The sequence below is a fragment of the Marmota monax genome, unplaced genomic scaffold (genome assembly GCF_021218885.2).
Source record: "Marmota monax isolate L192 unplaced genomic scaffold, Marmota_monax_Labrador192_F-V1.1 WCK01_AAM20220418_F8-fsc00285, whole genome shotgun sequence".
Lineage (NCBI taxonomy): Eukaryota > Metazoa > Chordata > Mammalia > Rodentia > Sciuridae > Marmota > Marmota monax.
Window position 1 is genome coordinate 85,055 of NW_026695045.1, and position 27,186 is coordinate 112,240.

Here is a 27,186-nt window from a genome sequence, read left to right on the forward strand (position 1 = left end):
ATAATTTGTAATATTATACTATTGAGAAACCATCTGTAGTGCCATCCAAGCTCTTTTAGTAGCTGTAGGACCGTTAGGGTGTGAATATTGTTTGGAGAAAAGATGATGCTTACAGTTATTCTCATACAGGCAACGGATGCATTTTTTCATCTAGCAACTTTTCAGAAAAACAAGCTCCAAAATACCAGACAAATGAAAAACAGACTTCAGCAGCAACTTGCTGCTTCCTGAGTAACTAAAGAATGTGCTTCTTGTGGTTAAAATGAAGGATCTGTTTAATATGGATGAAATAACAACACTCCAGGCATTTTCATTGACATTTCACTGTGACTTTCTGAACTTAGGAGTGCTGACACGAAAACCTATTCTTTCTGCTCAGCAAAGCCTGCAGTCAGATTGCAAAGCCGGGACAGAAGAGGTATAGGCGACGTCGGGTTCATGTCTATTTTTCTATTTATACTTATTTTTCATTCGCACTACCGCACTTCCTAATTTCCTGGAATTCCTTCTCTGGAACCAGTTAAGAACCCAGGAAGGGTTCTCAATCCCACCGCCTCTCGAGCATTGGCGTTGCCTACCGGATTATCGTGGAAAAGTTAGTAGTGGGTATTTGTACAGACTTTCCTAAGGTCAAGGGACACTTTGTGTACCTTGGGTCCAGAAGCTTCCCAGAGTGGCTGGGTAGGGCACTGTGGCACCCAGGATATATTTGAAAACAGACTCAAAGCCCCCTTTTCCGATGCTCCCCTGAACCTGGCGGGCTCGGCTCCGGGGCAGCCCTGCAGTCTGGCAGCAGCCCGGGAGAGACATGCTGTTTTGTTTAAATCCTCCACATTCTTTGCCATTTCCCCATTGGCCGGATGGGGCTACCCTCCCCGCCGCGGCCGCTGCTGATGTCAGCCTCGTCGCGTTCGCTCCTCCCGCACCCACCTCTCCGGCCCCAGGCACACTGCAGCTCTGCGCGGACTCTCCGGCCCCAGCGAGGTGGCTGCAAACTCGCGGGCACGCACCGCGCTCGGGGAGCCAAGGGACTCGGGGGAGGGGACGCGCGCGGAAGGCGCCAGCTTCCTCTCGCCCGCCCCTAGCAACAGCCAGTCGAGGTTGGAGGCACCCGGGGCCCCAGCACGGCAGAGCCGAGGGGTGGCGGCGGCGGTTGCTTCCCTTTTCTCCAGCCGAGCCCTGGAACGACTCAGGGACTGGCCCTAAAAAGAGCAGGAAATCTTGTTTACCGCCCGGAGAGAGGAGCCGTTCGAGCCTTTGTCTGGAAAGTCTGCATCTCCGGATCCGGCTGCAATGTGTTCCTGGTGACATTAGCACTGGGCAGACCGGTCGGAGGAGGCGGGTAGCCAGGGTCTGCTCTGCTTTCGAAGGCGGATCGAGAGAGTGACTTTTATGCATTTGTTTTAATTTATGGAAATTTCTTTTTTTCCCCTCCCTCGCTCGCTGCCGGGCATGTCCTGATCCGGCGGCCGCTCCTACCGCCCCAGGCTGCCGATCGTAGCGTTTCCAGCGGGTCTCCCTCCCTCACTCCCGACTTTGCAACACCGCGTTCCGGGAGGACCGACCTCGGCGAGGAAGGAGGCGGGGGAGCCACGAACACCGGACCCAAACCTTGACATGCTCTCGGGAGGAGAGGAGGAAGCCAGGAGCTGAGCGCACCGCGAAGGCTGCTTCGCCGCGGGTTCCGAGGAGCGCCCTGCCTTGCGCCTGGGCGGCAGCCTTGTTGGTCGGGGGGGCGCCCCCCGCTTCCCGCCTCGGAGGTCCGTGGCCGGCAGGACCATGCTGCTGAAGGAGTACCGGATCTGCATGCCGCTCACAGTGGACGAGGTAGGTGCCGCGCCGGGCCTCGCCCGTTCCCGCCTCCCCCGCCCCGGGGTGCCGGTCTCCCGCCACCACCTCTCGGCCCGAGGTCCACTGCGGGTGTCAGGGAAACCCGGGTGGAACATTACCTCCCAAACCAGAGGGTTGGAGGGGGAGGAGGCAGAGGATTTGCCATTTTCCACTTATCACCCCAGCGCGGGAGGGCGGCGTTGGGTGGGGCAGTGGACTCCAGGTGGGCTCTTTGGAGGCACCCAGAAACCAGACTGCTGGGGATCACAATGCGCCAAAAGGAGCTGGTGCGCCCCCTCCCTCCAATTAAGAAAACGACTAAAGCAAACCCAAGAACCCAAGCGCGCTCCGTAGCTGGGGGATCGGGGGCCCCCTGCCCTGGCTGTGGGCCCTGCCACTCCTGCCCGCCCTCCGCTGTAAGGTCGGCGTGCGGGGTGCCCTCAGGATCTAGAGGCCCTCAGCCCCTAGAGGGAGCATCTCGGAGCCCTGGGGGTCCGTCTAGGCGACTGGTGGTCGCTGCTGGCCTGGGCGCCGCTCCCGCCACGCCCGCGCAGCAAGCCTCGGGCACCTGGCTTGTCCTTTTGCAAACCACCTGGCTAGGAAACTTTCTGTGTCTCTTGTTTCTTCCGCCGCGGGGAGCGTGGTCTGCGGGCGAACCCGGAGCCGCGGGGGCTGCGGCGCCACCACAGGAGGGCGCTCGAGCACGCGGTGCCGGGCCAGGGTCCCGGCTCCGGTCCTGCAGCTGCCGGGCGGGGGCTCGGTCTCCAAACGCTATTCGGCTTCCATTCTTCGGATCCCCCCAAGCAACGAGCTCCATCATCCAGGAAATGGTGACTCATGAGGGTTATTCTGGCCCGGTCTTCCCTTGCGTTCTCCTTCTCCCTCCCCACCTTTTTGGTGATTTCACAACTGCTTAGCGTCTGTCCAGGGACAGCGAGGAAGCGTGAAGCCAGTCGAAGCAATTTGAAACTCATAAGTGTGTTTTGGTGTGGCAACACAAATGAAATCAGCGACCCAAACTGTATTCGTGTTTAAATACAATGCATTTAAGCGGTCAGATATGTTATTATTGAGTCACTACTTTGTGAAAGGGGAGGTGCATTTTGTAAAGGGGCTATCTTCGTTTGTCATCTGGAACAATGTTAAGGCAAGGTCCTGATACAATCCAAGGCAAGATCAAAGTAGCCCGGAGTTTACAAAACGTCTCACAGGGACACTGGCTGCCAAGGAGGGCGAGCTCAGCTCCCACCATCACGATCAACCAAGCTTGGGAGTTTGCTGGCCTTTGAGGAGGGTCATGAAGGGTGGAAGCCTTGTGGGTGGGCAGAGGTGTCTTTGGGGTGGGGCTGGGGGGTGAATCTGACCTTGTAAATGGAGAACAGCACAGCTTTGTGGGGCATGAGGGAGGCAAATGAATAGAAAAGGTGGAAATTTTCGCACCTCCTGGGAAAACCCTTCAGAGTGGAGGTGTGTATGTGTATTTGGTCTCCTGAGGATGGATAGGAGTTTGGAATCTCTGAACATGTTGGGACTGCATGAAATGCCCCCAAAATGCAGGTGATAATCAAGAAAAGAACCAGTTCTAGAATCTTCTCTTTTAGCAACAAAATCTCTTTATCCTGGTTTATTTACATATTTATTTATTTATTGCGGTACTAGTGATTAAACCTAGGAGTGCTCTACCACCGGGCTACATTCCAGCCCTTTTAATATTTTATTTAATATTTTATTTAACAAGACAGGGTCTTGTTAAGTTGCTGCAGCCGGCCTCCAAGTTGCCCTTCTCAGGATTACAGGTGTGCCCAGCACGCTGGGCTGGCCTGGTGTTTTTCCCCAGGCGGAGTGCTTCCACAAGTACCCAGTGAAGTAATCTCATTTGAGTGATATAGGAGGAGGCCTTTCTTAACTGGCCAACAAAATCAGACTCCACCTGTACTAAATGTATAATTATAAATTATTTTGTGTATAATTCATTTGGACTAAAACAAGGATGATTCAGTTTCTGTGAGGTCATATGCTGAAGTCATTTTCTACTTTGTCAGAGGAGCAAAGGGGCAATTTACACAGGAGGGAAAGAATTCAGATTAATCAAATCGGATCATGGATAAGGAAAGTAGGCCTAGCTTGCCACAGGTTAGGTCCCTGAGCTGAGCTGGTAGCAGATCCTCTGGTCTCCACCACTGCTCCTGGCACCAAGTCCCACTGACCTCACCACTGATCACTGGGAGGCAGCTTAGGTGCCTTTGAAGAAGACCTTCATCATCAGTTTAGCTAGACTTTGGGAGGCTTAATCTGTGCTTCAGTTCTTGATTCACTTTGGACCCAGTTCAGCCTATCTGGAACTTCTGCATTTGCTTCTGTTTAACCACCACAGTTAATTAGTAGCAGTGTCCGTTTCCCCCCCCCCCCCCCCAAAAGAAGCAAATGCCTGTGTTTTGGAGAGTCAGTGTCTGTTCTTTGTCTCTGACCTTATCATTTGCCTACCTAATCTCCTGCTGGTGCTGGGGAGTTAGGGGGCTGCTGTGTTATTATTCATATTTTGCAGATGAGTATACTTGTGTGCTCAAAGCTATACAATTAGTTAACAGCCAAGCCAGGAGAGTCCTGGTTAGGCACATTATTTGTTTTTCCTTAATCTGCTCTTTGCCTGTCAGTAGCATTGAATCCAGGAAAGGGAAAAACTATTCTGTGAAAACAGATAGTTTCAGCACCCTCAATTAGATAAAAAATCAGAGGCCTTGAATTGTTATAGATTGTACTGACTTCTAATATTTCTGTAGCCTTATTTTAACACATAAAAATGTCCTCCAGTTCTAAGAAAAAAGAAGAGCCATGAGAGATCAAAGAAAATAAAGTTAAAATACAGTCTAGATCAGATGCTGTTGTATGCAAACATTAATTTTGGTGCTGGGGATGTAGCTCAGTAGTAAAACATTTGCCTAGCATGCACAAGGGTCTGGGTTCACTCCCCAGCACAACAACAACAACAACCATACACACATACACACACACACACACACATACACATACACATACACATATATATATGGAGAGAGACATATGTGTGTATATATATATATACACATATACTTACACATATATATTCATATATATCTATATATTTTTTTAAAAAATATAGATATATATGAATATATATGTGTGTATATATATATATATATACATATGTCTCTCTATATATGTGTATATATGTGTGTGTATTTATTTTTAAAAAAATATATAGATATATATGAATTTTAGAATAAAGAATTACAGCTGGGCATGGTGGCACATGCCTGTAATCCCAGGGACTTGGGAGGCTGAGGCAGGAGGATCTCAAGTTCAATGTCAGCATCAGCAACTTAGCAAGGCCCTAAGCAACTTAGCAAGACTCTTGTCTCAAAATAAAAAAACAAAATGGGCTGGGGATGTGGCTCAGTGGTTAAGTACCCTTGGTTCAATCCCCAGTATGAAAAAAAAAAATTACAAGAGGTAACATCCCATAGATTAATAATAATAATAATAATAAAACTTCATCGGGGTAGCCTCATTTGTGTTAAATGTAGTCCTCTCTGAACTAAATATAAACCTTTTGGAAAGTTATGAACAGGGAAGGTCCCTAGGGGCTGATGGTTGCTATAAAGAGAAAGTTGTCATTGTCTACATTTGAAGCATTTGGTGACATAGATTCTAGAATTTTAGACTGAGAAGAGCTGTTTAGCAGAGATGGTTTGTACTTGAGCCACTTCCTTTTACCAAGAACCCTAGGACTTCAGAAGGCACAGCAGTTGCCATCTCAAGGCTAAGGACAGAATTCAGGCTGGAACCTGGTTTCTGGTGGGAAGCTGTTTAACTGTTAGGCCACAGTGTCTGCAGTTTTCCCTCCTTGGGAAGTCCTTGTTGGAAGACAGTGTTGTCCCTAAGTCCTAGGTGTACAGCAGCTATGCTGGGCAGTCCCTAGATGAAGGTGCTTTGAGGACTCTGACCTTGTGTCTGCTTAAGAGACATATAACAGTATTTGGAACTGGAAGGGTGGCTAGGGGACTCTATATTTGGAACTGCCTTCATATAACAAGACATTGGTTGTCCTCAGATGGTATGGTTTTATGGGCGGCATTTGGATGTGTAGCTTGTGAAAGGTAATAGTGGAGTTTAGGACCTCCTTGCCCTCCCACCGTTCCTTGGGGCTGCTACTGGTCCTAGCATCCTACTCAGCATCCTCAGGATTCCCTGGAGCATGTGGGGGATCATCCCTCCCTGAGAAAGGTACTTATTAGTAAGATAAATGCCTCCCACCAGGCGCAGTGTGGAGCACACCTGTCATCCCAGAGGCTAGGGAGTCTAAGGCAGGAGGATCATACTTGGAGGCCAGCCTCAGTAATTTAGTAAGGCCCTAAGCAACTTAGTGAGACCCTGTCTCTGAGTAAAAAATAAAAAGGGCTGGGGGTATGGCTTAGTGGTTAAGCCATACCAAAAGTAAAAAGATAAACACCTCCCACGAGCTAAACACATCCTAAAACTACCCAAGACAGGCATCCTTCAATTTCTATTACTTCTTTTTTCTCTCTTTCTTTACTGTATAACAGTTCCTATTGTGATTGCATTAATATTAATGTGTGTACTTTTAGAGATTTGTGGTCTTTAGGGATTCGGTGCACAATGAAGGAAAACAGAAACACTCCCCTCCCCTTTAAGAAATGAAGAAAGAGAAAGAAGAAGGAAAAAAACAACTTTTTCATACAGAGTATTATTTTGCTCTTTGCCTGGCAGGGAGCCAGTGCACTTTACCCAGGCTCCTCCGGTCCCTGGAGAGTTCTCTTACGTACATTTCTGAGAACAGATTTGGGATTGGGGTGGTGCCACCTCTGGAGAGACACGAATGGAGATGCCAGAAAGCTCCCGGTGCTCCTTGTTCTCAGTTTGAACAATTTATTGTGAAATGCATCTAGAAACATTGGGGCAGAAAGTCTTAAAGGAACTGAGAACTGAAAACGTTGGATAGTATCATTGACTTTGCTGCTTGTACAGAGTGGCACCCTTGAATATAAAGTCCTTAAACCTTCCTCAGAGCTCCCCATCAATGGACTTTGGGAAATATATTTTTAAGAATGAACACTATTTTGACTTTTTTTTTTTTTTTTTTTTGTGGTGCTGGGGATCAAACCCAGGGCCTCACGTATGCCAGGCAAGCGCTCTCCCACAGAGCCTCATTCCCAGCCCTGACCCCCCTTTTATTTTGCAGTATTGGACCTTTTTCTTTGTGTTTTTTTTTTTTTTTCTTTTCCTGACTGTTGGTTTAGTGGGAGGGACTGGTGCCAGGCTCATGACTTTGATTTCTGGGTGACCCAGGTAGCTTTTTTGCCTGTTGCATAGCCAGGGACAGTGCTCCTCATGCCACCCGGCTATATTGCAAGGCTGTGTCCTCAGTGGTGAGTGGCAGGGAGGGGAAGGAGGGCAGGTTAATGGATGAGTGTAAACCTTTCACCACTAATGGAACAGCGAGGGACAGATGCTGTCCTGCCAGCAGGTCAGCCAAGTTGACTTTGTGCATGAAGGACGCTGTGTTTTCCCTGCGCTTTGGGTGTGCATGACTGTCACATGAAACAGATTCCGGGCCTTGAGGAAAAAAAACCCACACTGTCCTTAATGAAACCCCAGTTAAAAGTGGTAGTAATTAACTTTTGCTTTTGATTACAAAGACAGCGAGCAAGTCCCCAAGGTTTTTAAAAGTCAAATTAGAAAACCCTGCGTTTGATGGAATGAATATTATTGATATTCAGAGAAAAGCGAGTAGTCTTCCTTTCAGGAAGGCTATTATTTCAAGAGAATGAAGAATACTCTTTTTTTGTAGGTGTTGTTTCCCTCCTTTGGTGCTGGCGATCTAACCCAGGGCCTTGTGTGTGCTAAGCATGGGCTCTAACTCTACCTCTGAGCACACTCTCCCAGCCCCTCCAAACAGCTGCAAAAAAATTAATATACTTTCAGAACTCAATCAGAGGTCTCCCCCAGCACCCTAGAGTGTCTGGGAAGTGTATGCGTGGGGGAGGGATCACAAAATTGTTGTTTTTAATTCTTATTTATTTATTTATTTATTTACTTACTGGTACTGGACATTGAACCCAGGACCACTTTACCACTGAGCTTCATCCTCAGTCCTTCTTGTTTCTTAATTTCTTCTTTTGAGGCAGGTTCTTACTACGTTGCTTAGGGTCTAAGTTACTGAGGTTGGCCTTGAACTTGTGATCCTCCTGCCTCAGCCTCCCATGCTTGTTTTTATTCTTTAAAATATAAAAAGTGTATGCACAGTGACAGATAGTCGATGTGTTTTTCAGGAGTAGTAATTACTGGAAAAAATACGTCCAGGTTTTTTTTTTGCTATAGTCACCTGAGTGGGGGCACAGGTGCCCTGGGAGGCCTGAGGGACTCTGGCCTGATTTCTGTGGCTTAGAGGTCTGCGGGGTTCAGGCATTTCTGAAACCCATTCTCAAAACTAGGCAACACTCCCGCCCCTGTTGGGAGAAAAAAGACTGAGTTCTAAAAAACAGCTGATTTATAGAGAAGTCAGGACAGTTGTACGCATTTTTGGCAAATTCCATTCCTGGGAGAGAAAAGGCAGATTTCAGAGTGCAGACTGCCAACCACCTGCCCTGTCTCACCCTGGAAATCAGGAATTTTGTGGGATTCCCAAGTGGAGATGTTTTCATAGTTTAACAAGATCAAGTATATGATAAATATTAAAACTACCAACCAATTTTATATGTAAAGTTGTTTGAAAGAAATTACCTTGGAAATTTTACTTTTCATTCTATACAAACTCCAGTATATAGAAAAGTGCAGTTCATACAAACAGGGTTGCAGGGGCACACCTCCAGGGGCACTATTTGCATGGAACCCAGTGAGAATGGAGGCTGGCAACCAGCCAGCTGCTTTTGTCTGCCGGTCACCCGCCCAGCCACTGCCAGTGTCATGCTTCAGCTTGACAGTCTAGAGCAAGCTTGTGAGTCTATAAGGGGAATGTCATCTCAGAATCATCTTTCTAGATCATTCCATCCTGGGCTGGGGATAGAGCTCAGGATAAAGTGTTTGCCTAGTATGTGCAAGTATGGGTTCAGTTTCCCAGCACTGCACTAAATAAATAAAAAAAAATAGTTTCCCCTATTATTTTCTATCTCCATTTCCCCATGTGCTGATTTTCCTCTTGGCATTGAACCTAATTCGTTCTTATTTTGTTATTTGTTTCCATGGTCATCTTTTCAACAGGTCGTTCACATGAGAAGACACTGATACAATAGTTTAACTTATTTTCTTTGCATACTGAAACCTAGTGTGCATTTCCCACTCCCAGCACATCTCAATTGGCACTGGCCACTTGCAGGGCTCAAGTGCCACCATGTGGCCTGTGGTTGTCACATGGACAATGCAGTTCTGCTCAGCAGAGGGTCCCACACAGGGTAAATACATGCTGGATGGATGGATGGAAACTGGGAAAGCCAGAAACTGGTGGGAAATCTGACCTTAAATATCTTTCTTTATACTGTTTAAAATTTTTCTTTTTAGGGGCTGGGGTTGTGGCTCAGTGGTAGAGCACTTGCCTAGCAGGTGGGGGCCCTGGGTTCGATCCTCAGCACCACATACAGATCAATATGATAAAGGTATTGTGTCAAACTACAACTAAAAAAAAAAAATTCTGTTTAAAAAGTTTTGGGCTGAGGTTGTGGCTCAGCAGTGGAGCGTTCGCCTGGCATGCGTGGGGCACTGGGTTCGATCCTCAGCACCATATAAAATACAATAAAGATATTGTGTCCACTTATGATTAAAAAAACAAAAAGTTTCAACCACCTAAAATTTTACCAACTAGAGATTCTTTTATGTTAAAAAAAATCCTCCTTTAAAAATTCCTTTGTGACACCCCTGAGAGGCTTGAAGTCCGTCATTCCAAGGAGTTAAGCAATCTGGCTTCTTTCCTTCCAACTTCCAGAGGAATACATTATTATTTTTTTAATTACTATGTACCACACCAGTGGTTTAAAACAGCACCCGTCTTGTCATCTCCCGGTTTCTATCTGCATATGACCTGGCTGGCTTCTCCGCTGAGGGTCCCAAAGCTGAAATCAAGGTCCCCCTCTGGCTGCCTTTCTTTCTGGAGCTTGGAGTTCTCTTCCAAGCCTGTATGGTTGTTGGCAGAACTCAGTGTCTTGTATTGTAGAACCAAGATTGCTGATCAATTAGAAAATGGCTCCGAGAGGCCACCTGCCATTTCCTGCTCTGTGGCCTCCTCCACAGCCTGGCACTTTGTTCTTTCAAAGTCAACAGTTGAGCTTCTGCTACAACTTTGAATCCCTCTTCTCTCTTTTTCTGCAAGGACTCACCTGGTTAGGCTAGGCCCACCATATTCAAGGGAGAGGGATTGTGCCTATGCAGGGTGTGCCCACCAGGCAGCAGGAATCTTGGGGGACCATTCTGCTCACCACCTGGAGATTAGCGAAGTGAAAGTCTTCCCTGGAGGACAGAAGTAGTTATTTCTTGAATCTATAAAACTTAGGGATATGGAAGTTCTAGGTTGGCCCTTTGGGCATCATGAAACTATTCTTAATTTTTTTTCGGTACTGGGGATTGAACTTGGGGGCCCTCAACCACTGAGCCACAATCCCCGCCCTATTTTTTGTATTTTTTTTAGAAACAGGGTCTCACTGAGTTGCTTAGCGCCTTGTTTTTGCTGAGGCTGGCTTTGAACTCGTGATTCTCCTGCCTCAGCCTCCTGAGCTGCTGGAATTACAGGCGTGCGCCCCCATGCCCTGCATGAAGGTATTCTTTCCACAGATACTTTATTGAAACTCCTGCCGGGTGCCTGATGCTAGGGATGACGTAGCAAGCAAGGCAGATGCGATCCCTGTCCTTCTTGAGCTCACAGGCCAGAGGACATTGGAGAAGATTGTTCTATTAAAAAAATAGATAATGGAGATGGTTGTACAATTCTGTATCTACATCAAAAACTTTGAATTGGTATTAAAATACATCTCAATAAGGCTTTTTTTTTAAATAGAGATGCTTATAAATTTGTTTCAGCAGTATAGACACCTATGTTCACAGAGGGTCATTGATAGAAAGTGCTGAGCTGGGATATGAGTAAATTGAGAAGTTATGATCCCTGTCCTCAAGGAGATGGCTCTGGTTGTCCTGAATTTAAATGGCCTTCTGAAGGGAGCTTGCCCTCTTCCACAGCAGTGTGGGAAAAAATATCTGCCAGATTTGGACCAGAATGACCGCAATGTAGGTCAGAACATAATACTTAGGGGAAAAAAAATAATCACAGCTTGAAAGCTGTCCTATGGCCAGCCACAGGGCTGCAGGGTACCAGGGGGCCCTTCACTGACAGAGCACCCTCCTCCACCATAGGGATCGGAAGGGGGGCAGAGACTGCTGGCCATCCTGAGCCAGAGGAACAGCCCCTGGGAACCTCAGGTCTGTTCTGGAATTGGCTCCAGGGGCACCTCTGCCCCACATGTGCATTGACTGGGACAGCAGAATGAATCCTGGAATCCACAGCTAGGAGACATCTGTACCGGGAGGAGAGTCCTTTGCCATACTCGTGTTTGGTAGATGACCCTCAAACTTCCGATCGTGGGCTTTATTCCAAAGGTGGCTGTCTCTCAGTACTCAGGTTAGGCTGGGCCAGTCTCCTAGGATGGCCCATCTCTAGAAGAAAGTCTCAAGGCAGGGGATACACTTTCGTGGCCACTGGCTTCAAACCAACTACAGAGGAAGGATTCTGGGGTCACCTACCACTTCCTGGCTGGCTGCAATGTCATGTAAGGCTGTTTATTGACTTAGAGACACTGAATTTGGAGCTCACCAAGATTTTGACATCAAATATTAAAGTGACTCATTCTTTAATTTCCCAGCACTTTGACCTAAAGGGCCTGTTCTGAAACCCTGTTTCAGACATGAGTAGAAGTTGACTCATATCTACACAAGAAGCCAACCAAGTTCTTGATCACATTTCTCTAATGACTTTGGATCTTTTTTCTCTTTTTTATTTGTTCTTCTTAAGTTTGGGTGAAGCATGACCTTCTAAACTTCGTCATCATCTTTTATTCCTTTAGTGATCTCTCGAACCATCTATAGGATATTGTTTCTCTCCCAGACTGAATCATCTGGAGAAGAGAGGCCAAACAGACGTAATTTGATGACAGCCTATAATAATGTTGTTTAAGCACCTAATCTAGCGGCTAATCTCCCAAGATTGCTCCCCTACCCCATGTCATTCATACATGTACACACACGCACACGCACACACCCCACACAGGTCTGATCCCAGGATTTCTGAGCACTTTGTGCACTTATTTAAAAGAAAAGTTATTAACTGAGGAATGGGAAATCCCTATTAACTTGGGTGCTACTATAATTAAGTTGTTTAAGTTTTCAAATATACTAGGTCTATTTGCTGGACTTTTTTTTGGGGGGGCGGGCAGGGTTTCATTAAGTTGCTTAGGACCTTGCTAAGTTGCTGAGGCTGGCTTTGAACTTGGATCCTCCTGCTTCACCCGCTCTCATTTGCTGGGATTACAGGCGTGCACCACTGCGCCAGGCTGGATGTTTTATATTTCTCAACACCTCTCCATTATTTTCTAGTTTTAATTATATAGCAGAATATATTTATTTACTCTTTTTCTTTCTTTTAAGGTGCTGGCCTTTGAATCCAGGGCTTCAGGCATGCTAGGCAAGTGCTCTACCACTGAACTATATCCCCAGTGCTATTTTTTATTCTTAAAATGACAAAGTTTCATTTATCTCTTGTCTCTGGCGAAAAAAGAAAATGATTACAACTTGTATAGACATTTTACAGAGACAATGATATGACCTGTTCATGAGTCTTGTACCGGGTTTCCTGAAAAGTCTTGCGTAGGACTAGAGTGCCCGGATAGCTGAGGGGTGCCCGCCTCATCCTGCATATCTGAACCATCTCTGCCTCTGTGTCTATGCACATTGTGAAAGTCATTTGCCCTGCTCTCAATTGTAATGGTGAGGAGCTAGACAGTTGTCCTGTGTCACAGATCTTGGTCAAGAGTGGCCTGGCAGCAGTTTTGCTGTTGTGTTTGTAATGAAATAGTTAGCTCTGTATTCCTTGGCCACTGCATCTTATAAAGGATCTGTTTGGAAACTGTGGGTGTTAAAACTTTTTTTTTTTTTTTGGCACCAGTGATTAAACCCAGAGGCGCTTAACCACTGAGCCACATCCCTAGCCCTTTTTATTTTTAATTTTGAGACAGGGTGTGACTAAGTTGCTTAGGGCCTTGCTAAATTGCTGAGGCTAATTTGTGATCCTCCTTCCTCAGCCTCCAGAGTCCCTGGGATTATGGGCATGTGTCACTGTGCCTGGCTAAAACTTGGTTTCTTTCTAAGCGTACCTGGTGCCTTGAGTTCAATCCCCAGCATCACAAAAAAAAAAAAAAAAAAAAAGAGAGAGAGAGAGAGAGAGAAAGAAAGAAAATTTGGTTTCGATTTTATGTTCTTGGACTTATAGGAGTCAATTTTCATAAGCAAAGGAGGGAAAACGAGAAATTGCATTTGTTGTGAGACTTCCTGTTTCTCTTAGACTTCAGAAGAGTCTTATGAGTTAGATATTATCCTACCCATTTTACAGATGGGGATCATGGCTAGTCAACAGTAGACCTAGATTGACACCTGAGCTCATCCAACTCCTTAGCTAAACATCCCAGGGCTCTTTCTTCTACCCAGTTCTGCCTTTCTGAGATTCCTAAAGGTAGAAAGGAACTTTCAGGATTATCCAATTCTTTCACAATAAAAAAAACCTCAATTTCATAGAGAATAAGTTCAGGATTACCAAAGGAATAATTATGTCACAGCAAAAGGAAAAGAGTGGTCCATAAGTTTAATCTTGTATTAAAAGGTTCAATTTTGGGATGTACCTGTGGCAGAGAGGACCTGGGTTTGTTTGATCTCCAGCTCCGAGGGTGGGGGGGAAGAAAAAAAAAATCAGTTTTACCTAAGTATTAAACCAAGTGACATTCCTCTGTTCAACTTCAATAAATGAATCATCTTCCTCTTTGAAAATAACTTTTGTACTTCATGCTCCAAAAAGAGTACCACCTCTACGCTCTTAAATTACTCCTTTTAATGGCAATAAAAACCGTTGGCGTTCACAGGCCTCATGTGCAAGCTCTCATGAGCACTTGTGAGTTCCTCCAAATTGGTGTCTGAGGATAACGACTGGATCAGACAAGCACGCTGTGCTTCCATACGTTTAGTGGAAGACTTAAAACTGCATGTGGAGGCAGGCAAATTGGGAGGTATTAAAATGATCAGGTACCACTCACGGTTATGGAGCTACCATTCCAGCTGAGATGTTGCTCCTTGGAAGTTTTTGGCTCACCTTTATTTACTAGCATCGCCTCCTGAGCCAGTTGACAAGTTAATATCCTTCTCTCACAGTCACACTGTGTGGACTAAAATAACTGTTTCACTTGATAAGATTGCTATTTTGAGGAGCTGTAGCTCAGTGGTAGAGCATTGCTTAGCATGCTCAAGGCCCTGGCTTCAATTCCCAGCACCGCAGATAAATAAATAAATGAAAATAAAGATTTTAAAAATTTAAAACTATATATGTATGCATATTTTGAAAATGGAGCTCTAAAAGACTTTTTTTCAGAAATTGAGAATTCTTGCAAAGACATTTATCATGATCAAGAATGTTAATAATGGGGCCGGGGTTGTGGCTCAGCAGTAGAGAGCTTGCCTAGTACGTGTGAGGCCCTGGGTTTGATCCTCAGCACCAACCATATAAAAATAAATAAATAAAAGAAAGGTATTGTGTCTGACTACAAGCAAAAGTAAATATTTTTTAAAAAGGATGTTAATAATAGTTAGTATGGCAAATTTTATGCCATGTATTTGACTGCAATTTTTTCTTTTTCTTTTTTTTTTTTGGTACTGGGGATAGAATCCAGGGATGTTTAATCAGTGAGTCACATCTCCAGCCCTTTTTTATTTAGATAGGGTCTTGCTGAGTTGTTTAGGGCCTCGATAATTGCTGAGGCTTTGAACTCACAATCCTCCTGCTTCAGCCTCCTGAGCCACTGGGATTACAGGCGTGCTCCGGGCCCTTCCCTGCAATTTTCAAAAATAAAAAAATCAGGGCTGGGGTTGTGGCTCAGTGGTAGAGCATTTGCCTAGCACGTGCGAGGCCCTGGGTTCCATCCTTAGAACCACATAAAAATAAATAAAATAAAGTTAAAATAAAATAAAAAATAAAATATCAGAAAGTGGCAAGGATGTACAGGTGCAGTTAAGTGTGGTCCCCTTCCAATAGTTTAGGTTATAACGTGTTTATTTCCATTACTGATAACATCTGTGACTGTCCTCTGAGGAATCTGAGGAAGGGTTTCTTCTGTTGTTTTCAGCATATTTGGTAAACATACATTTCATTTCATTTATTTTAAACATTATTTTAGTTGTCAATGGGCCTTTAGTTTGCTTAGGTGCTCAGGATCGAACCCAGTGCCTCAGACATGCTAGGCAAGCACTCTACCACTGAACCACAGCCCCAGCCCCTAAACCTACATTTTAGTGTCATTAAGTGCACTCACATTGTTGGGTAACTATTGCCATCATTATGTTAGTCCATATTGTGTCACTGTAACCAAATATCCAATATAACCAACTTAAAAAGAGTTTATTTCATCTTACAGTTTGGGAGGTTTTTCAATCCCTGGTGTTGCTATGGGCCTGTGGGGAGGCAGTACTTCGTGGTGGGAGCACATGGCTAGGAAGCAAAGAGAGAAGGAAGGTGCAGGCCCAATATCTCCTCAGGGGGGACACTCTCCCAGGGACCTAACTTCCTCCCGACAGGCCCCACCTCTTAAAGGTTCCACACCTACCTATGGTGTCTTAGTTTGGTGACCAAGTCTTTTATATGTGGGCCTTTGGGGGGACACATATCCAAATCATCGGGACCATGCACTTTTAGAACACTGTTTAACTGGCAAAACTGTACATCAAACACTGACTTATCATTTCCCATTCCCATGCCTCTGGCAACCACTCATCTACTTTGTGTTGCAAAGAATCAGTCTCCTTTGTAGGTGGTCGATTTTTTTTTAAGCATTGGCTCTATTTTATTTTAAACTCATACATCTTGAAACAAACTGAAAAAACCTAAATTAAGGAATTTAAGTAGTTTTTTTTTTTTTTTTTTTTCTGAACTCTGCCTTCTTTAAAGAAGGAAAATGACAAGATGGGCCAGTGTGTGTTTTGAATGGCATTAATGAATCAATGAGTGACCTACTCCTTTGCAGTAATAGCCGAAGTGCTTGACAATTTTAATTCAGGAGAACTACTGTGTTGTGATTGAACAGAGCAAATGTATTTTGTTCAGAATATTTACTAAAGCAGGTGAAAGTACTGATGCATTTTAGAAGCATTTCAGATGAGCAGGGTTGGCATAGACAAGTGTTCTACTAAAGTAGAAGACAGAATATTTGATGAAAGATAATGCTTTATTCCTGAACAAGGTAGAAGTAGACATTAATTGGACTCTTTCTCTGTGGAAGAAAGTGCAGTTAAAATGTTAGCTTATTTTCTTAGAATTTTATAAATGTTTAACCTAGGAGAAAAAAAGAGTTTAAGTCAGTCTGATGGCTTATTAATAAATTAACTTTGTTACATTTTCATTCTTGTCAATTCTCCTAGCGATGTCTACAAATAGAGCTTTCAATTCACTAAACTCACTTGCTAATGGCCTAGATTTCATTAGATTTTTTTTTTTTTCTTTTGAGACAGTCTTGCTGTTTCCCTGGCTGGTCTTGAACTCCTGGGCTCAAGCAATCCCCCTGCCTCAGCCTCCTGAGTAGCTGGGGCTACAGCTTGGACATCTTGAAAACGGGGGTCATCAGTAAAGAATTTTGTGCTTGAGGCCGGGCGCTGACAGTAGCATGGGAGGCTGAGACAGGAGGATCACAAGTTCAAGGGCAGCCTCAGCAAAACAAAGCACTAAGCAACTCAGTGAGACCCTGTCTCTAAATAAAATACAAAATAGGGCTGGGGATGTGGCTCAGTGGTCGAGTGCCCCTGAGTTCAATCCCTGGTACCAAAAAAAAAAAAAAAAAAGAATTTTATGCTTGAACCCATTAGTATATCTTCTGAAATCTGTAAATTCACCATAGTTAGTGCTCTGGGAACATAACCCTCCATCAGGAACATTTCGCTGAATTTGTCCTGATCTGATGCTGATGAAGAGCCTCATGTGACCTTGACATCATACATGCGTCACCATTCTGGATGATTCTATTCTTCATAGAAACTCTGTGGTGGCCCAGAGTGGTTTTCAGTCCTTAAAAAATGCTGTGAAAATAGATGGTTCTTTCATTTAATGAGACAGGTTTAAAGATATGAAAGGGGTTATTTAATCCTCCCACTCCCAAGGGCAAAGAGTGTGGTCACTAGAATTGCATTTGGTCTTCCCGGTACAGGTTGTACCTGGCAAGCTGGAGACTCAAACCCTGGCCTGTTGAAGGCTGTGACCAGTTCTGATTTTTTGATAGGATGCTTTTGCCCCTCAAAAAGAGGCACCGTGTCCAAATGAAAAATTTTTAGATTCAAGATTTAATTGCTCACCTCTTCTGGATCGTGCCTGACGGAAACTTGGCCATGGCTGAGTGTAATTATGGTTTTGGGGTGGGATGACTATGGCGCTGCAGATAGGGATGCATTTAGGCATGCTTTCTTGCCAAGATCTGGCTGAAAAGGAGCTGGGGGGGTTGTTTTCTTTAAAAATAATAATCAGGCTATTAGTTGTCCAAATGGAATAATCCCCTTAAGCCTTTTCAAGGAACGCACTCCCGAAGGGTCAAGTGTGTTTAAAATCAGCCAGTATTTACCGAGGAGCTCGGCCCTTTGCCTACATTCTTCGAGGTGTTGTTTCTCTCTTTTTTTCAAATATTGGCCCTATTTGTCAGGAACTATCTTGTTTTTTAAGGAGGGGTTTCAGGACTGGTTCTGAGATCAAAAGCAGCCACATCACCGGGCTGCCAGCAGCTTCCTTGTGGACTCATGCTAAGGACTTCCTCAGGGTTGGCCTGAAGGTGGAACGGCCCCAAGGGCCTTCCAAGCCCCTTTTTATGTTGGAGACAAGTTAAGAAAAAAGTAAGAAGATGTATGGGGCATGTGGGAGCCAGGTTTAATGGATTGTGGTTTGGGGCCTGGAGCCCAGGCCTGTGCTGAAGGCTTCAGGGCTCAGCATCTGTCACCGTGGGCACCTCTCAGAGTCCCAGGCTGGGGAGACCTGCCCATCCTGACACAGACTGGACGGCTTTCCCTATCACCCCTAGACACACATGTGGGTGTGTCTGTCTGCAAGCAGGACAGGTCAGCTTCCTTTCCGCTTTCCTTGGATCTTTTTGGATTGCAAATTGGCCACACCTCAAAATGCTGACTGTATTCTGGCAATGCCCCTCCCTTCCCACGGGAAATATCATCCCTGAAAAGAGAGAGCAGTGCTTTCATATGTGATATTCCTTCCACCTTTCTCTATTCTTTTACTTAACTAATCACCTTTGAGTTTTGTCTGCCTGAGCCAAAGTAACTATAAATGGCCCTACGTTGGGGTTTTGAGCCAGTCTCACCAAATTGCCCAGGTTGGTCTCAAATTTGTGATGCTCCTGCCTCCGTCTCCTGAGTAGCTGGGATTACAGGATGTGCCAATGTCAGTCAGCGGTTTGGAGGCTCTGTTTTCCAGGTGGCCCTTGGGAAGACCAGAGGTATCCCTAGGATCTGAGTTTGCTCGGTGGCAGTGTTGTGGCATAGTAAAATGTGCCTAGGGCTTGTGCGTCTGCAGCCTGCAGGGACTGTACGTTGCTGATTTAACCTTGTGCTCCAGGCCTGATGTTTCTGTTGCTATGGCAGTGCGCCTGTTGCTTGGTGTCAAGATGGCCATTGAAAATAGATAGGCCAAAATAAAGGCTGAACAGGTGTCCGTGCCCCGTGAACTTGTTTGTAAAACTATTTTCTCAAGAAGACCAGTGCAAAGAAATCACACAACTGTGCCCTTCACTGCATTTTTATAGTTTAGTGTGGGTTTTCTTTTCTTTTTTTTTTCGTTTCCTTTAACACATTCCTCCCCCCTTTCCATTTTATTTATAGACTTTCCTCCTTCGAGTAGTGCTATGCCAATTTTCTGTAGTAACACCAGAAGATTTCAGCTCGTTTCATTTAGCAGCGGATCTCCTTTCCTTACTTTGCGTAATTGGAGCCCTCCTCCTAAAAATAGCCCTTCTTTTCCTAAGGTGATTCTCATTATAGCTGATGTATTCTTTATTTAAAACAGAAGACCTCTTCTTCACGTGCCCCTTTTAATTGATGTGTATTTGTTCCCTACATAAATTTACAATAGATGAAATACACACATACCATATATGTAACAGCTGGACATGGTGGTGCATACCTGAATCTCAGTGACTTGGGAGGCTGAAGCAGAAGGACAATAAGTTACAGAGGCCAGCCTCAGCAACTTAGTGAGGCCCTAAGCAATGTAGTGAGACCCTGTCTCTAAATAAATGAATAAATAAATAAACAAAAAGGGCTGGGGATGTGGCTCAGTGGTTAAGCACCCCAGAGTTCAATGCCTGGTTTCAAAAAATGAAATGAAATAAAATAAAAAGTTAAAAGGGATGGGGATATGGCTCAGTGGTTAAGGGCCCCTGGGTTCACTCCCCTCCACACAAACAGCCTTAAGAGGAACCTGAGTGTTAAGCCAATTCAACTTCCTACCCACTGTAAGACTTGTGTCTTTTGATCTGGGTGATCATCTTGTCTTTTGGCTTAAATGGGGGACATGGCAGGTGCTGGCTCTTGTGTGATAGAACCTCTTCTTTGAGATCGTCCATTTTGATTTGTTAGCAGATACTTTCCTCTGTTCACTTGATGTCTCCTTCCCTAGAACTCTCGTGGTCCTTTGCCCCTCTTTGCTGCTAACACGAACACACGTCCCTTCCACATCCTGGCTCTTTAAATATTTAAGCAAATCTATAATGTCGTCCTCAGTCCTCTCTGGCACTGGCTTCATATCCACAATTCCTTTAGTGATTCTATTTATTTAATGGCTTGGCTTTGAGTCTCCCTCACCATTCTGTGGCCTGTCTTTGTTATTGCCCTTTAAACAATGTTGATCACAATGTTCTTTTTTTTGGTACCAGGGATTGAACTCAGGGGCATTCGACCACTGAGCCACATCCTCAGCCCTGTTTTGTATTTTATTTGGAGACAGGGTCTCACTGAGTTGCTTAGCGCCTCACCACTGCTGAGACAGGCTTTGGTCTCAGCCTCCTGAGTGGCTGGGATCATAGGCGTGGGCCACAGGGGCACCCGACTGAACACAATGCTCTTGAGCAGGGGTCAGCCAACTTTTTCTGTAAAGGGCTAGAAATATCTTAGACTTGCAGGCCATAAAGTCTCTGTCTCAAACACTCAGCTCTGGGTTTGTGACACAGCAGGCACAGACAATACAGAAATAAAAGAGCACGGCTGCGTCTGACATTTTAGTTACTGACACTGAAATTTTCGCGTGCCACACACTATTATTCTTTGATTTTTTTTTTTCCAATCATTTAAAAATGCAAAACCCATTTGTGGCTCAAGGGCCATCCAGAAACAGGTGGTGCAGGGGGTTTGGCCTTTGGCCATGGTTTGCTGACCCCTGCTCCAGAGTGGGTGCTAGAGGACCGTGCTGAGATCGTGGGAGCTGTTCACCTCGGCAGCGTGTGCATATTGGTACTTCAGTGTGAGCACTGCCATTGTCAGAAGCTGCCTCAAATTGCTGACTGCTCTTGACAGGGCAGGAGCTACACTTGGTCTTCTCCACGGCTCTCCTGGTGAAGCTCAGTGTCTCCGCCCTTTGTGTATGAGAGCTACCAGAACCAAGCACATTTCCAGCAGCCATAGCACTGGTCTTTGATATCTAGACTTGGTGAGTGGCATCCATTGGTTTCAATTGTGACCCGTTTCATTTTTTAACTTTATTTATTGCTTTTGTGGTACTGGGAATTAAACCCGGGACACTCTACCTCTGAGCTGCATCCCCAGCCCCTTTGTTTTTCTTCTGTATTTTTTTATTAGTGCATTTTAATTGTACACAATGGTGGCTTTTGTTGTTAGTATCTATATAAGCACACAATGTAAGAATGTAATTTGGCCAGTATCCTCAGGCCTTCTTATTCTTTGAGACAGGTTCCTGATAAGTTGCTTAGGGCCTGGGTGAATTGCTAAGGCTGGCCTTGAACTTTCATCCTTCTGCCTCAGCCTCCTAAGTGGCTGGGATTACAGGCGTGTCCCCTCGTGTCCAATTTACTGACTGGTTTTGATGCTTGCTTCTGTTACCTGTTGCATTAGCTGCTCCTCTTAGCTCGGTGGCAGATGAGGTACGTATGCCACTGACTATTCAGAAACATCTAAATCACAAGATGAAGTTCGTTACTGTTTACCTTTGTTGCAGAACCCAGGAGGCATTTGGGTGTAGAAAATGAAACCCTCAATTATATTAATAAGCTTAAGAATGGATTATTCCCTACTTCCTCATTAGTTTTAATTTTAAAAATGAGGTTCTTATTAGATATTTTGTGGAACAGTTTAACTCAGATTATAATTTATCATGCAGAGGAGAGAATTTTAGAAAGAGAAGAAGCCAATTTATTTTTAAGTGTATAAACATTTAATTAAAGTGATATATTTATCTTTGTGGACATTGACTTAGCAAGGCTTTGCTTTCAGGGGAAGGAAAACACAGAGGGCCCATGACTGAGGAACATTCCAGGGTGCCAGATCCAGTGTTAATCATCTCTCTTCTCCCTGGCAGTCAGCCTTCAAGGTGGATTCTGCTGTCTTCATTTTACAGAGGCCAAAATGGATGTGCCGGGCTTTGCCCAGAGTCACCCAGGTAGTCAGTGGAAGAGCTGGGTTCAAACCCAGGGGGCTTTGGTTACAAATCCATTTCCTTTCTCCCAAACCACCGTTGTTTTCCACAGTCAAAGGGACGTTGACATTAATTCATTATCAAGTTAAAGGAGCTGGTTGGGGATGTAGTTTCGCCATGGAGGGCTTGCCTAGTATGCATGGGACTCTGGGTTTGATTCCCAGCACTACCAAAAAGTTAATGGGATCCATACACTGAATATCCTAAAATAGATATGTGTTCCTGAAGTATTTGCTGGGATGATAGGTTTCTGGGTCATGCATCTGAGAAAATTATGTAAGTTAAGAATAGTGACCTCCAAGGGATGGGACCATTCTAGTCAAAACTTGCGTACTTGCCGTGTTTGTGTAAAAACAGGTACGATTTTAGATTACCTTTAAGCTGTTTAAGCTGTTTAAGTCTTGAGCGGAAACTTTGGTTGTTTTTAGAAAGCACGTACGTCTATCTAAACTTTATCTTGCAAAAAGGTGGTTCAAGATGTCATGTTATGAATATTCAGAAACTCAGATGTCATAGAGCCTAGATGGGAATGTGTGATAACCTCAGGGTGGCACTGAAATCAGAGCTTTCCAAATACATGACTTCAAGCGAGAAAGGAAGCCTCTTCAACAGGTCTGTGCACTTCATCAAGCACCCTGTCACCCCACCTGCATCCGAGTCCTCACAGTAGATGGATCAAAGGGAAATGAAACAGATTTGCAACTGAAGCTCAAGGGAAAATGTAGTTAATAATTGTTTAATTGTAAGAAATGGGTCCAATGAACAAATTGGCTGGTTCTGGGAATGGCAAAAGCCTTGCTGAGATTGTTCTTCGGGGAAGCTGGTTTATGGCTTCCTGGAGCAGGTGGGTGGCTACTTGTCATTTAGATTTTGGGGTCCTAGAAGGATGTTGATTGATAATTCCTCTAATGTGGGGTGGGCAGTGCTAGGGGTTGAACCTGGGGCCCTGTGCAGGCCAGGCAAGCGCTCCACCACTGTCCTGTTCCTCGTTGCCTCTTTTTGAACTTCCCACAGTGGCTTTCACAGAGCATTGCCCTTCGTGGTTCAGGCTGACTAACAGCTTATGGTCATTAATATTCAGGCTTAATTTTGTTTGATTGTGGCTTGAAGAACAGGAAAAATGTATTGCTCTTTTTAAAATTTTGGTTTCTTAAAATTGCATAGTAAATAAATAGGAAGCAATGCCTCCATCAACCCATTGCCCAGCTGAATAAGTAGAAAGACAAAAGTTCATTTAACATTCTATGTCCTTCCCTGATTCCAAACCCTTTATACATATGGATCATAGGAAATGTAGTCTTCAATAGATTGCTGATTTTTATTTTTTAACTTTTTTTATTTTATTTTTTCCATTGAGACTAGGGATGTAGTTCAGTGATAGATCCCTTGTCTAGCAGGTGCAAGGGCCTGGATTCAATTCCTAGTATGCAAATCATCGTCGTCATCCTCCTCCTCCTCACTGAGGTATAATCAGTTTGATCTGTAAGTACACAGAGTTTTTTTTTTTTTTGTATATTCCCAGGGTTATGCAGCCATCCCCATTATATTAAATTATAGAACATTTTCATCACCTTTAAAAGAAATGCTGTACCCACTGGTAGTCACTCCCCACTCCCTCCTTTCTCCAACCCTGTCAACTGCTAATCTACTTTCTATCTCTATGGATTAGCCTATGTTGGACATTTCATATAAGGAGATCATGTAATATGTGACCTTTCCTGTTAGACTTCTTGGCTCAGCATAATGTCTTCCAGATCCATGTTGGAGCATGAAGCACTGCTTCATTCCTTTTCATGGTTGCACAGTATTTCATCATACCCATGTATAATATTTTGTTTATCTATTTATCATTTGATGGATCTTTGGGTGGTTTCCACTTTTTGGATAGTGTGAATAGTGGTGCTATAACATTCATTTAAGAGCGTTTATTTAAACTTGTTTTTGATTCTTTTGGATGCATACCAAGGGGTAAAATTGTTGGGTCAGTAAAAATTCAAGGTCTAATTTGTTGAGGGAGTGCCAGACTCTTCCTCGCTGACTGCACTGTTTTACTTTCCCACGGATAGTGTCGGAGGATTCCTGTTTGCCAACACTTGTTACCTTCTTTCTAATCCTAGCCATCCTAGAGGAAGTGAAGTGGTTATGACCTATAGTTCCCTAAGGGCTCATAATGTTGGGCACATTTTCCATGTCCTCTTCTCCATTTGTGTATTTTCTTTGAAGAAATTTCTACTCAAATCCCTTGTCCAGTTGCCTGTGTTTTATTGTTGAGCTGTGCGAGTTCTTGATGTCTTCTGGATGCGAGGCCCTCGTCAGACATGCCATTTTCAAATATTCTCCCCCATTCTGTGTGTTGTCTTTTCATTTTCTTCTTAGTGGTCTTTGAAGCACAAGTTTTAAATTTTGATGAAGTACATTGTATCTATTTTGGCTTTGCTTCCTTGTGCTTTGGGTTTGACATCTAAGAAACCTTGGGTAGTTCAAGGTCACAAAGATTTATACCTATGTTTTCTTCTAAGAGTTTTGTAGCTTTAGCTGTTGCATGTTGGTCTTTGACCTCTTGTGAGTTAATTTTTGTGGGCAGCATGGGGTTGTGGCCAGATCCACTCTTCTGCAGGTGGATGTCCGTTTGTCCAAGTACCACCTGCAAGGCCAGCACTTACCACTGAGCTACAGCTCAGGCCTCCAAGCACCATTCGCCCCCAAGTGAAAAGCTTGCTCTTTTTCACTCACATTTTGATCTAAGGTTGATGCATAGAACCACAAATCATTCCTTTTTTATTATTATGTTTCATCCTTTATATGAAAGTACCATAATGTACTTATCAGTTCTTTGTTCCGTGTACATTGGGTTGTTCCCAGGGGTTGCTATCATGAACCCTGTTGCTGTGAGCCTACTGAACGTCTTTTACTACTCGGACGTGAGATGCTCTCTAGAGTTTGCTGAAGAGTGTAGAGTACACACACGCTTTCTGAAGCGTTTGCAATATTTATGCTGCTATCGGCAATGTGTTAAATTACATTTGGGAAAACTTAAGTTTTAAGCATTCTGTTTGTTTTGTGTCTCTGAAAAAAAGTCATTACTAAGAAGAAAGAAGTGGTATTTGCAAATAATTTGCCTGTTAGGCTTCTGATAGCTTATTAGTAAGAATTATGTTAAACAAGCAAAAGGCCAATAGCTAAAGAACATAGTATCTCATTAATATCTCTTTAAATTTTAAAATATTAAAGCGTGTGAGCCTGGCTTGGTAGTGCATGCCTGTAATCCCAACAGTTTGGGAGGCTGAGGCAGAAGGATCTCAAGTTTGAGGCCAGCCTCAGCAACTTGGTAAGGCCTGAAACAACTTAGCAAGACCCTGTCTCAATCAATCAATCAATCAGTCAAAAAGTCTGGGGATGTAGCTCAGTGGTAAAGCATCCCTGGATTTAATTCCCAGTACAATAAATAAATAATAAAATAAAATATTAGTGTATGCCTTAAATAGATCTTTGACAGGTTGAGATCATGGAGGTTTTTTGCAAATATAGGAGTCTCCCCTTATTCACAGTTTTGCTTTCAGAGGTTTCAGTTAACTACAATCAACTGCAGTCTGAAAATAATAAATAGAAAGTTCCAGAAATGCACAGTTCATAAGTTTTAAACTGTAGACTGTTCTGAGTAGTGTGATAATGTCTCATGCTGTCCCATTCCCTTCCTCTTCAGATGTGAATCATCCCTTTGCTTGGTGTGTCCATGTTATATATGCTACCTGCCCGTTAGTTACTTAGTGATGTTCTCACCTCCCCCAACCACACTTTATTTCATTTCTCTCCCGCCTTTTTGTGTTCATGTGCCTCTCTGGGGGTCACTCCTATTAGATTAGAAATTTCCTAATAATAAGATCCATGCTGTCACATTTTCCAAATCCCCTGGGGTCAGCACAGCCTCTTTTACAATATGACTCTAAGTCCCCTTGTGTGACATTTAAAGTCCTCCCGGTTGCCTGGCATGCATGAGGTCCTGGGTTCAATTTCCAGTACTGCAAAAAAATTAAAAAATTAAATGAAGTCCTTCTAGGCTGACTTTGCCTAGCATTATACTCTGCTTTTCGTTGTATCTTGTGCTTTGGCCAAATCAAACTAATTGCAGTTCCCCAAATGTACTATGTAGTTAACTTTTAATATCTCTTCATTTTATTGCCTTAGCTCTCTCAAAAATCAGAGCTAATGAAATGTTGGCTATTACAATTACACGGACATGGTTATATAATGGCTCCGCGACGCCCTTAATAAATGAGATCTACAGTGTTACATCTGTTGAACCCAGAAACTCATTCAAACTTTATTCTGTCTGATGCTTTATAAAGTTTTTCAAAGATCATGTTGTACTCTTCTTTCTTCCTGATGATTTGCAGAGAACTTTGTTCAAGAGGGATAAAGTCCCAACTTAGATGCCTCAAATATGCAATAGTCTTGTCTTTTGGGATGCAAACGTTATTATTCAGGCAAGCATGATTTCTTAAAGCCAAATTTGAATAAGCTTTGTATTTATTATATGCCTGAAAGTATATTGCCATTCTTTATTCTTTAGTGCTCATATGTTGAAAAATAATTGCAGAATCGAAGTGAGTCCCTCTTGATGGCATTAGTGGCTTTATAAGAAGAGGAAGAGGAATCTGAACTGGTATTCTTGCTTTGTCCCACGTGTGATGCCCTCCGCCATATCATGATGCAGCACGAAGGCACTCTGCAGATGCCAACACCATGCTCTTGGATTTCCCAGCCTCTAGAATCATCAGCCAAATCAACTTTCATTCTTTATATAGTTCCCAGCCTCAGGTACTTTGTTACAGCAACAGAAAACAGCAGCATTTATTCCGTTGTTTTATTTACAATGAACTTTGCAAAATGTCACCTCTATGAGATTGGATGATGATCCTGTATGTTTAGCTAAGTATACATAAACTTAAGAAAAACAAGGTGGTCATGAGGGGCTGGGGCCTGTGCCTTGTGTTTCCCCCGAGGCTCCTCTGTCTGCCCATCCTCTTGTCCTGGTTCCCAGGATGCAGATGCACTTGGCTTAGTCCCATCGTGTCTGAGAAGTTTAATTTTTGCTGCACCGTCGTCCTCTTCTCAGCTCGACACCTACATCACCGTTCAAGAACAACTTCCATCAGTGATCTATGTCCTTAAAAGGAAATTGTCACGGCCTCCAGTGCACTCCTGGTTCTAGAGCCCAGTGTGATGTCAGCAAGGAAAGCAGAGACAGAGCTGATTTGATCTACACAACTTGTTTGCCAGCCTCGAGTCTCCTAAAGCTCATTGTCCTACAAACCTAAGTGTTTAAAGATCTAAATTCTAAATCTCTCTCCTCCCTCTCTCTCTCGCTCTCTCTGTCT

The 27,186-nt window shown here is 44.0% G+C and overlaps 1 protein-coding gene across 1 annotated transcript in view; it reads left to right on the forward strand.

The window, feature by feature from the left end:
* The first annotated feature begins 1,717 nt into the window (after positions 1-1,717).
* The window catches only part of Pitpnc1 (phosphatidylinositol transfer protein cytoplasmic 1), a 253,057-nt gene continuing 227,588 nt past the window's right edge, over positions 1,718-27,186 (forward strand). Inside the window, exon 1 of the mRNA XM_058573717.1 lies at positions 1,718-1,827. The gene's annotated coding sequence lies outside the window, so the exon portion shown is untranslated. The remainder of the gene's footprint in view (positions 1,828-27,186) is intronic.